The sequence below is a fragment of the Colias croceus genome, chromosome 12 (assembly GCF_905220415.1).
Source record: "Colias croceus chromosome 12, ilColCroc2.1".
NCBI lineage: Eukaryota > Metazoa > Arthropoda > Insecta > Lepidoptera > Pieridae > Colias > Colias croceus.
The window spans coordinates 9080450-9093611 of record NC_059548.1 but is presented as its reverse complement, the minus strand read 5'-3'; the positions used below and the strand labels follow the sequence as shown (position 1 = coordinate 9093611).

General features: G+C 30.9%; 1 long non-coding RNA gene across 1 annotated transcript; it reads left to right on the top strand.

Moving 5' to 3' along the window:
- The first annotated feature begins 353 nt into the window (after nucleotides 1–353).
- On the top strand, nucleotides 354–10439 carry LOC123696469. The gene is made up of 2 exons (XR_006752081.1): nucleotides 354–570; nucleotides 9467–10439. It is a non-coding gene; the product is annotated as an uncharacterized LOC123696469 (long non-coding RNA).
- Nucleotides 10440–13162: the final 2723 nt, after the last annotated feature.

The following is a 13162-nucleotide window of genomic DNA, read 5'->3' as shown; positions in this document are numbered from 1 at the left end:
TTACTAATCTGATCGTCTATCCTAGGCGCGCGTCACTACATATAGAACTAAATAGTTTACAAGGTTGTTCTATTAGGTCTAAGGTATCTCTCATATCTTAAACTGACACGCTCGAGTATTGCAGAAAATTCCCCTATTCGCCTCCCTATCTATACGTATTAGTTACGTAAGTAGTTATAATATGTTCTTTAGGGATATGTGTTCAATACTCCTACGGGAACACTCATAGCGCTAAAACTTGTCATAATATATATGACACCTCAATCGAATTGACCATATTATGTTATCGTGCATCTCACACTGGTGAGTCATTATATATATTATAAATTATCACCACACACCTGCCTCCGCTCAGTCGAAAGGTGACTGCCGCAAGATGAAGTCCATATACTTAATATTCATTTTGTTCATTCTGAGTGCGTATTGCAGAACTATAATTGATAAAAGTGAAGTTGTTAGTAGAAATGGTGTTAGTGGAAGGACGAAACGTAGTGTTATTGTTGATTATAAATGTCCTGTGGGATATATAAAAGTGTCGCCACGTTTGATGATTTGTGTGCCGTGTCAACAGTAAGTATTTTGTATGTGTGAGTGTGTGGTGATTGCCATTTAGTTGCGGTAAATATTATGATGCTTTATTTGGCCATAATTTTTTGTATTTTATTTTATGATGTTTTTAGAAGAATTGAAATGTTTTATGTGTGGATTTTTTGTCGTTTTAAAGGTCATTTGTGTTTTGGTTTGGTTTCTTTTTTTGTTTTGAAAGGATCGTCGTGAATTTTTGTAGATAGAATTGTAACGTGTAAAAATAAAATACTGGATTAATCGATTTAATATAAAACAACCTCCCCTACATTAAATTAGGATTTAGCAAGATGCAATACATTGAATAAAGCATATAATTTTGTGAATAAACCTATTTCTATTATCGCTAGCTACTATTAAGGTATCCTGTGCCTATTCGATGAAATAAAATTGACGGCATGCATTAAGTTGTATTTATTTAATTACCTAAATACCTATCTACAACTGTTCTGAAAATAAATTTTACTGCGTTTTGAGATAGTGTTTACAGTAATTTAAGTAAAAAAACACTATGTATTGCTAAATCGTAATCCAACATATCTTATTTTTTAGTTATAGCTATTCCTATTCCGTGAATTCTAATATTATTCTGATTTGGAACAATTAGCATAATGGAAAATCTAGTATGAATTTTAGCGACTCGTTTTGACTTTTACGTTTGAATATATTCAAGGCCATTTGTATTTTGATTCGGACAAAATGTAAAGTTATTAAAAAATGTATAGGTATTTGATTGAAAACTTATTGGAGTATTTTCGATTAACTTGCAAATTCTTCGCATTCAGAAATGAATAACAAAGTTTACCAAAATAGAAGTCATCACTTCCTAGTGATATAAAAAGTTGTGCAAAGGTCACTGACTATTCAAGCTTTTGACTTTTGGGTTCATAACAATATGGAGGAATTCAAAATTAATACAGAAATATATATTCTAAATACCTAAATAGGCAAGCGAATCGCCAAGTTATAATAAACTTTCTACCCAATGTATGTTTTATTTATTTACAACTTGAATTATACCTAATAAAGAGCAGACACTTTTATCTATTAAATCAATAGAAATGAAGGCGACCAGCTAATTCATAATATTCTTATCTAATAGTTCTATAAAATACATAACACACCTACCTACCTACCTATAGGTATAATAATATAAAAGAACTTCAAAACATTGACCACAATAGGTAAGAATTATGTAAACCTCAGTAATGAATTAAGTCGTGACCGTGAGTCACTTGTTAAACATTGAGTTAATTGTAAAAGTTGGTTTAGTCACACTCATATTACCTATGATTTTACTTACACTGTTAATTCCTGAGAAAGTCCTGCAAAATGTAATTACCTGATGCCTTTAATTAAACTTGATGAGATTTATAAAGTTCTGTTTTGTAAGGATGGTAAGACATACCTAGTAAGTACTTGATCATGTTTGCATTTCATATGCAATTGTTACAGTGACAATCACTATCACTACATAGTATAAAACAAAGTCGCTTTCTCTGTCCCTATGTCCCTTTGTATGCTTAAATCTTTAAAACTACGCAACGGATTTTGATGCGGTTTTTTTAATAGATATAGTGATTCAAGAGGAAGGTTTTAGTATACAATTTATTAGGTTTTAGACAAAGCGGGCGAAGCCGCGGGCGGTAAGCTAGTTAAATAATAAAAAATAGTTAGGAACTGATAAACAGTTAGATATTTCGAACATGGACATAAAAATAGCCCAGGCTTTTTTATTCCTTAAGTTGTTTAGTATTTTCTGGGATCAAACCCAATTATTTTCGAATCAGTACATCAAATGCTTTAATTAGAAGCAGTTTTAATCTTGCAAAATCATCCATGTTTGTTTGTTGAGTTGACCGATGCGGAATAAGGGGATTTCAATACATGACGCATATTTAGATACTAACATAGGTATGAATTTATTTTACACATAATTTTTTCAAGAATCGATAAAGTATTCTTGAAATATTGCTTGCCATAATTATGTATGATTTATTATTTAATCCTATATATATGTTTGTATTATACTTTTATGCTTTAGAATACTAATTAGTTTCAATTTAGACTTCACTAAAAACATAAAGAGGTCAATCATTATGTAAACAAAAAATTAAAAACTTTAACTGTCCAATGATTATTCAAACAAATATTTAATTTTTAAGTACTTCTCATAAGAAGTAGGTCCGTTAAGTATGTTGCATCTTACTTTGCGGCCAAACCTGCTTGTGACTCATTCGATGAATTTGTATGAAGTGTAACTACATGGTGCATTTCTATTTGTAGAAATGTACTTTTATGTATGTACTTATAATTTTGTTTCAAAAAGTACAACATAACTTACGTAATTTGTTAAAAACGTAAAACAGAATCTATACATATAATAAATCTGTAGAAGGGTCAATTCTGTACATTGAAAATATTGAAAAATAAATAGCAGGGGGTGTTACTGGATCGATACCAAACCCAAATATGTGATTAAAAAAATTTTTGTCTGTCTGTCTGTCTGTCTGTTTGTGAAGGCATCACGTGAAAACTAACGGTTCGATTTCGATGCAACTTGGTATAGTTATACCTTATTATCCTGGGCATAAAATAGGATACTTTTTATCCCGGAAAAATTGCTTAGGACATAGTATTAACATATTAAAACTTTACAAAGTTTTATGAAAAAAAGTTTTGTTAAAAAAGGCTTTCTTGCTTACAATTTCCTTATTATAATTTCGATCAAGGACAATGAAAGTAAAAGGCATTCTTGATTACTTCTTGGAACAGAGGTCAGTGCATTAAATGTTCCAGTTGCCGTTATTTTAACTACTTAATTAAAAAAATTAGGATACATAAAGATAAGTATTTTCCTAAAAAAAACAACTATTTTCGTAAATAAAACCTATCAGTGAAGCAGACTTATAAGAACACTTTCTCTAAATAATTTTTTCTTGTGATAGTTTTAATATTATTTTGTTTTAATGTTACTATAATATGATGACTGTTATTATAATTGCGAAAGTATTTCTATTTGTCTTATACACTTTCACACTCAAACCACTGAACTCATTTTGATGAAATTTGGTACAACGATAAAACTAGACGGGTAAGGAAATACCTTTTTTGATTTCAAATTGAGTAAGCCGGTTGAAAAGATTATTGTTTATAAATCGCGTTTCAATAAAATGTGACACAAATGTGACTCGTACAAAACAAAAATTTAATCAATTCTTACAAATTGCAGTCAATAATTCTGGTTTCGATCTTGTAACATCGGTATATAACCTATACCGTTATTTATAAGAAAAGGTTTCGTCTTTATTGACCTGATTTGTACGATTTTTAAGGGACATTAAAATTATTAGCATGTTAACGAAATGACATACATTTTTTATAAGTGGCTAATAATAATAAATAATTCTTCCTGTTTTTATGAATTCAAGAGGGTAGGCTCTCTTAAAAATATACTCAATTTTTTACCTATATCTTTTATCAGTTTAGTTTACTTCAATTTCTCCAACTTTCAATGTTTATTTAAATTATTTTTACGGACAAATAATATAATTCTACAGTCTGTTGCCAATTCTTGTTTAATTTTATAAGTATTGCGGACAATAGATAATTAAATTACGTAAATATAAGGTATGTTTGTAAATATCTCAATAATTATTGTGTCACATTGTAGACTAAACTTCCATTGTAGGGTAGACTGGGTACGATTGAAACAAAGGACGGTTGAAACAACACGAATATCTCGCAAACCGTTGGTGGGGGGGTTAGGGGTCCAAGGGGAAAATGAAGCGCACAACTGTTCTAAACACGAACCACAATGTTGCGTCGATCTCCGCGCGCTTCAGCTGATTCTATCAGACCCTATTATGTTTTTATGACCAAAAGTAAGTATTTTTGCTTGGAGATTTTTCCAATTATTGGCGTTTCTATTTAAGTGACAGTATTAAGAGTGCGTTTTTGTTTGAAGTGAATCTTGTGGAATATGACATTGCGACTAGTTTTTGTGTATCATTGTTGTTACTATTACTATAACTGTATTTTACCTAAAGTAGGAGTTGGGGACGGTTGAAACATTTTTTTTGGGTACGGTTGAAACATTGTTTTAATTATATTTTGTGTTTTTAGATGCCGATAGTACGTGTAAGAGAGATTTCGGGAAGATAAATATACTTATCAAAGTACAAAGACGCATATGGGAAAGTGAAAACCGGAGATCATTGCGAAAAGCGGCAAAGAAGCACAATTAATCGCTTCTAAGGTAAATTCGAATGCGAGATAACTCTTGCGAGCCAGAAAATAAAAAAAATGGATATAATAGAGGATATAACTATAGAAGGTATAATAAAAGAGGGCGAAAACTCAGGAAGTCTACTATTTACACTGACAGATCAGATAAGGAAGAGATAAGAAAAGAGCAAGAATTAATATTGAAACGAACAAGAGCTTAGCAAGTGAAGAAGCGATTGGAAAGAGGAAAAAGGAAGAAATTTAATGGAAGAAAAGGTAAAAGTAACACCGAAGAAGCAAAAAAGAAAAAAATACAAGAGGAGATATCATCAGAAGATGAGGAGTAGGTCCGTTCAGGTTCAGGCCGGAGGTTCCGTCTTGTTTGTATGTCACCATATTAGAGAGAAGACCTTATTGTAAAAGAGTTACTTAATTATTGTTAGATTTAAAATAAACAATCAATAAAACATATTTTAATGCTATATTTTGTATTATTCGCATATTTTCAACTGACCCCAATCACTGCTTCAACCGCCCCTGGTATGGGGACGGTTGAAACCAATCGGATGTATTTTTTTAATTTGATCTGCTATAAAAAATAATACACATGGAACTAAAATCATTGCGCCTATTAGTAGACAGATACATGCTCTTTTATTTAACATATATTTTTCATCGCTCGGGTTATAAAGAGCAAAGTTATGGTCGTTATAAGTGAAATTGTTTCAACCGTACTCAGTCTACCCTACTCGAATTTGATCATTCAGTTCATATTAAACGTTAATTATCCATTGTCTATGCTTTAGAGACAGGTGAGTGTTGCCTTTATATAACATACTAGCTGTGCTCCGCGGTTCCACCCGCATTGTTCCGCTCCTGTTGGTTTTAGCGTGATGATATATAGCCTTTAGCCTTCCTCGATAAATGGGCTATCTAACACCGAAAGAAATTTTCAAATCGGACCAGTAGTTTCAGAGATAAGCGCGTTCAAACAAACTCTTCAGCTTTATAATATTAGTATACCTAGATTTCGTATTAGAACTTCTATGCAATTTATGAATATTTAAAGTCAATATTTTTATAAATTTTATATTTAAAAAGTAGCTAGTTATATTAAATAATGTGTAATAATAAACATCTATGTGTTGATCTTTTTAACACTATAAAATGCTGAAATTTTATAAATTCTGCATCTGATTATACCAGATTGTACCGTAAAAAAACTTTGCACTTTTTATTACTAGCATAGTTTTTTATTATTATCTGTGATATTACTTTCTGATACAAAAGTCGTGAAAGGAGCATTTGCTGTCCCTGTTTTTACTTTCACTATTGCTGACTCATTTAAAACATTAAATTTATCATAAAGCAAATATATTATTTTTCATTTGCAACAGGATTTACAATCACTATTGAAAGTTAGCATTACTCACATAATATATCTAGGTATATCCTGAAGTCTATATGTAGGTAGAATAGATATAATTTAAATTAATTTCTACCTACAGGGTTTATCGAACTGTTAAAACTTAAAGTAATGAAGGTTGTTTGTAGTCGAAGGATGTTCTCATCTCATGTCACGTCTCTGATCATCTTCCTAGGCTTGAACAATCTTTATTATCCATACTAATACTATAAATATGCGAAAATAACTCTGTCTGTCTAGCACGTCTTTACTAGACTGAACCAATTTGCATGAAATTTGGTATAGAGATATTTTGATACCTGAGAAAGGACACAGGCTACTTTTTACCCCGGGAAATAGGATAGGTTTTATCCCGGAAATCCCACGGGAACAGGAACTATGCGGGTTTTTCTTTGACTGCGCGGGCGAAGCTGCGGGTGGAAAGCTAGTTTACAATAAAGATTTGATACACCGATTTTGATAAAATCTTTATTATTTGAAACCTACCTTCTTGCTCGTCCTGTTTAAATTTACATAAGTTCTCACAATTTTAAGGCAGTTTATTTTGTTAAAAATATTTATGTTAAAATCTATAATCGTTTCCATAATAATATTGCAGTAGCTCATAAATATTCATACTTAGAAAGTAGGATTAAACTCAGATGTCGCATCTCATAACTTGTTTACTGGATCTAGGCTTCTCAGAAATGAAGGCATCGACTGACATTTCGAACTTATTTTGTTCTAAAATAAGCAAAAGAACCTTATTTATTTTTTATATCCTTCACTTGGTAATTAATTTGCCACTAGGTAATGAAGGGCTATAAAATCTTTAATAGTGTAGGTACCTAATAATATCATCATGCGTTTTATAAGGATAAAAACTAGTAAGCAAGGCTTCATTCTTTAAGTTAGTACTAACTTACCGCCCGCGGCTTCGCCCGCTTTGTCTAAAACCTAATATCTATTAAAAAAACCGCATCAAATTCCGTTTCGTATTTTTAAAGATTTAAGCATACAAAGGGACATAGGACAGAGAAAGCGACTTTGTTTTATACTATGTAGTGAAGTAACAGAATAGATAGAACATATAAATTTCTTAATATGTTCATCTATACCTATAATATTATAGTTAGATATACCTCTACAAGCGACTAGATATTATTCAATTGTTTTCCATATACCCAATTTAGTCAGGTGTGTTCTATACAAAATAGCACTATCCATATAAAACAAACACTCCTACGTCAATTGCACGCAAATAAATGACTATACAAAATATATTATGCTAAAGTATAGATCGTAAAGTAAAGAAAACATCGTAAATTAAAATAAAACAGAAAGTAAACGTCATTAATCTTAAACAAATATTGCCACTTGTTTCTTATCAGTTCAGACAATGATAACAATGCACCGAGTTTTATATACGCATTATTACTTTTTCATCTGGCCTTTGTAACTTTTACAACGCACATTCGCTTCGCTTCCGCAAAAATAAAAAAAAGAATTTCTTCAAACAACCACATCTTCAGTTTGATGAAAGCTTTTGAATAAATATAATCTGTAACAATTTTAAAATGATTGAAATGGGAGAAAATTGTAGCACGTTGAATTTAATTAAGTCTATGTAAATACAATCTTTAATAAAACCAAAATATGTTCCTGTCATTAGCTTAGTCTTATATGAATATATTAGTAAAATTAACTAAGTAGATCACGATTTATACAGAATTCTTTATGCAACAATTTCCACAAATAATTTCTAGTCTGATATGAATCTCATTCGAAATATTGCTTTCCTAAAAAAAATGTCTTGGCCTATATATTTGTGTTTATTAACCGACTTCAAAAAAAGCAATTTAATTTTTTATGTATGTACACCGATTACGTCGAGGTTTCTGAACCGATTTACGTGCTACGTGACGTGATAACGTACGTATTTTTTTTTTGATGCGGAATGGTTTCGAATTGGTCTCATAAAAATTTGATTCGGATAGGCCCAGTAGTTTTCATTTTATGAGTATTTTTTTACTCTTTAACACATTGTAAGAATTGCTTTTCATTTTGTGCGAGTCAACATTGCAGTTTGCAAACAAGATTATTGACCTTCTGATTTGAGAGGCGCGACAAGGTGCTATAAAATTTATTACTATAAATTATAGCAGTATTTATAGTCGAGCCAATTTAATAGGCAACATTTGACGTCTATCAATTTTATCTTCGAAGAGAGGTAACCTGCTTAAAAACATCGATTAAAGTGAATTAATCGATACGGATTTCAAACATTTGTCAATCGAATTTATTAATTTATGATGATTTTTATTCACAAGTAATCAATGCATTCGATTCTAGATGTCAGATTTCGATTTTTAGAGTAACGTCTCTGGTATTTAAAAAGAAAAAAGGTTTATTGACACAAAATTGTAGCGACGTCAGTTCTTCAATTCAGAAATTATTTATTATGTTTAGTATGGTTTATCAGTAAAATGAAATCTTAAAATTACTTGTATCGGTCATTATTATTATAAATATGTAATCATAATTGAAAAAAGTAAAGCAAATGTGCAGTTCTAACAAAAAGAAATATCATGTTATTCTATGTCGTCGTTACTAGGTTACGTTGTTGAATTTTGTTGAACTGTCAAATGTTGCCTATTAAAATGGCTCTACTATAGTGTTCTTATAACAACGTTAAATGTCATGTTTTGTTTCGATTACAATAAAAAAAATATCATCTTAAACTATGTATAAGATATTAATTAATTATCTGCGTTCATAAATAGTATTGCAATATGGGAAAATGATTCAAAATAGTTTTAGTAGTAAAAGGTATCTGTTATTTATCGATCCTAGTAGCCAAGTCGGTAAATCATTTATTTTCTCAGAACAAGTAAAGTACAATGTTATTTATTATCTTAAACAATTATGTAATATATAATAACTGCCATCAGTTTCACCTACAATTTTCATATAAAATTGTTGTACATGACGAACATAACATATTTTGATTTTCAATTAGCAACTCATTGTTTGTACACATTCATTATTTTATATTTTTATAAAGCGTAAAATTATTTCACGGATGCTAAAGCTCTGTAAAAAATCTGATAAAAAATGGACCCTGGTAATAATTTTTTCCAAACATAATATTTTTTTTTCGTTTATCATGGCAACAAGACTAAAATATTTGCCAGTGTCAAAAAACATAATAATAAGTAATAACTTTCTAATTTACTTTTTTATTTTCAGGCTCAAAGGCAGTTTCTGCTAAAATATTGCTCAATGAAAACGAACCACGTTGGACTGAAAAATATATTACTATTATATTTATAGTTTCATATAAAGATGGCGGTCTGGATGAAGGAGATACCCGTCTATTCAAACAAAACAGGCATTTAATAGCTTGTAGTTGATAATTTGAGATGATTTTCAATCTTCATGTAACAAGAAGATAATTAACTTGCTATCCATCTCTTTCTTTTATATTGAATGATATGAGATAGCATGTGTGTAGTTTTAATTCTTGTTTGAAGATTGAAATTGCAAACGATTGTATCATGGAAAGAAAACGTTTTTTTTGTAAAGTTTTAAGTCGAAATATTATAAATGTATTCTAATTTTCCTACTACCTACTATGTATTTATGTATTATAACGTTAACACTAATTGTTATTATTATTTATAGGGTTGATTTGCTCGCCATTTTTGCCATATTTCAAATACTTATAGGTATCTATATAGATAAAATAGTTAATTTATTGGTCACATCCTGTCCAAAAATTTATAAGTTATAGTCAACGCAGTAAATTTTATGAATCATGTAAGGATGTGATATATAAAGTAATTTGTAATTGAAAAAATGTTCCGTACATTCCAATATGCGAAATAATATCTACAGATAAAAAATAATGTAGCATCATACAATGTATGACCCATAAAATTGTAAAAAATGTTAACAAAAAAGCTTTTGATTTTTTCAGTCGAAAATCAGATGTTTTAACTGAATAATTTCTTGCCTCTTTAAAGAATTTGTATAAAAATGTAATTTTTCAGAATAGATCAGTTAGTAACCAAAGAAGTAAAACATCACATTTCTATGTTTAAATTCTTACCTAACTATTTTAGTAAATACTATTTAAACTTTTTTTGTAAATTATGAAGACGATGTAGAAAATTGTAAGTGTTGAACAGTTAATTTAAAGAAAATATACTTTTTGTATAATACATTGTGTGTTTTATTAATTTCATGGTACCAAGGTAAATGATTTGATTACCTATAATTAGTATGTTTATGTTAGCAATCAGATTATCCGGTTTAAATCTACACTAATATTATAAAGAGGAAAACTTTGTTTGTTTGTTTGAATGTAATGGAATAGGCTCATAAACTACTGGACCGATTTTAAAAATTCTTTCACCATTCGAAAGCTACATTATCCACGAGTAACATAGGCTATGTTTTATCCCGGAAATCCCACGGGAACGGGAATTATGCGGGTTTTTCTTTGAAAACGCGGGCGAAGCCGCAGGCGGAAAGCTAGTTGGATATATAGACAAGCAAATATCGATCTTCACATTGATATTTTTCTCCTTTTTAGTACTTTTGTATTTCTCTGGAACTACTTACCCATTTTACGAAACTTGCATATAATTAGCAGATGGCTATTTTTCGTAAAGCCTTTCGATAAAAGTTGGCCCAGTATCTCGAGAACGGCTGAACCGATTTCGCTAATTTTTTTTTATAATATTCCTAGAAGTAGTGTGGATGAGAGACAACTTAAACATGTACCACGGGCGAAGCCGGGGCGAACCGCTAGTTGTTAATATCAAATATGAATGATTTGAATGGGAGTATCATGTTACCTAGTATAGTAAGTACACTCATGTCATTGTCACCTAACGAATAATCACATTGTCTTTTATCAAATTATGACTGTCCGTCCTTTATCAAAGTATGAATAAGGTATTCTTGACTAATTTTAGTCACCTGAGGCGATCATCCATCAATCATATTACTCACTTATGACTAAATGGAAAAAAGTCGATTAGGATTTTTCGTTGACTATCTTGAGCGTATTTAGATTGACGTTATATTATTCTTTTTTTTACCTATATAATAAAAATGAATCGCTAAATGTTTTCATAAGTTCAACACCTATAACGGCTGAACCGATTTCGTTATTTCTAATGTTCCTTGAAGTACCAGGATGTTTCTAGGAGAGAAAACTTGCGAAGCCGGGGCGGACCGCTAGTTGTTATAAAAAGTGGTATGTAACAAGATTTTAATAAAACAGATGATTGGTGTCATCGCCATTTCGGTAACTGATTTGTGAGTGACTTGCCTAATTATACAGATATGTTTTTTTTTTTCAGTTAAAGTTAATTTCAATGACAATAGTTAAATTGTACAAAATCATTTCAGGGTAAGAGATCAGGTGGGTAAATAAAATAAACTGTATAATTTGTTTACTTATGTTTTATTCGACTTAAGTCTAGTAGTTAGTTACTTATAATAATAATTAGTACAGATCATTTTCTTTCCATCACCAATCATTGGTAAAAACTACTTTATACATAGATACTGACATTATTATCTTGCCAGCCAGCAGCGTGTCCAAGTTGATAATTCTTTTTCCTCTTGGGCTGACGTTACTGCTGGTGTTCCGCAAGGCGGTGTGCTTTCTCCTCTTCTTTTTAGTTTATTTATTAATTCAATATCCCTCAACATCACTTCTCTCTATCATATTATGTATGCCGACGACTTTCAAATTTATTGTCACACTTCGCTTGAAGACCTGCCGAATGCTATTGCTAAAATGAACGACGACGTATCCACTATTGTTGATTGGAGTTTTAGTCACGGCCTAAATGTAAACCCAAAAAAGACGCAAAGTATAATATGCGGTACGAAATACTTTGTATCCAAAATAGACTTTTCTACTTTGCCTAGGGTAATAGTTGATGGGATTGCTATACCGTATAGTTCCGAAATTAAGAGTCTGGGGATTTGGATTGATTCGTGTCTATCTTGGAATCACCAAATAAAGGAGGTTCGTAGAAAGATTTTTGCTGCTGCGGGTTCGCTCCGTCGCTTACGTAATTTTCTGCCGATACCGACTAAGATTGCGCTCGTCCAAACACTCCTTTTACCTATCATAGATTATGCTGATGCGTGCTATCCTGACCTTTACGAATACCACCTAGACTGCCTTGAGCGCCTTTAGAATTTCTGCATAAGATTTGTGTTTGGCTTGCGCAAATACGATCACGTCTCCGAGTTTCGCACTAAGCTCAAATGGCTTCCCATCCGTCTTCGCCGAAATACTCATATCCTAATAAACATCGTCTAGCAATGCCACCGCATGTCAATCATGTTTACAACTCTTCGTTCACTGTGCGTGCCATTAGACTTTGGAATGCTTTACCCTTAGACATAAGAGCAGCTCAATCTCTATCAACGTTCAAAAACTTACTGAAGCAATTTTATTTATCCAATTAGTCGGTAATTCATTATTTATTTTATTAGTCAATTGTGTCGGTGTGCGTTTTCTATTTTATGTATGTGTATTTGTATATATGTATATGTTTATTTTCATATTGTAATATATATGTTTGCATCTATTTATATAGTGATTATATTATGTATGTACATTATGTATGTATATATGTGTATGTTTATGTATATTTGTATGCTTTATATTAATATCTATTTATATATAGATTTTTATTTATTTATTTTTTTCTGTTTTTAGTGCACTTTACCCTGTTTTTTATTACTTTTGCACTGCGTCTCCTTGTCCACCAGGTTGTCTGGAAGAGATCGCTGTCTGAGCGATAAGACCGCCTGTTGTGCTCTTTTATTAACAATGTATTGTGTCCCTACTTGTACTTTTCTCTGTGGTACACAATAAAGTATTTTTGTTTGTTTGTTTGTTTGTATTGATAA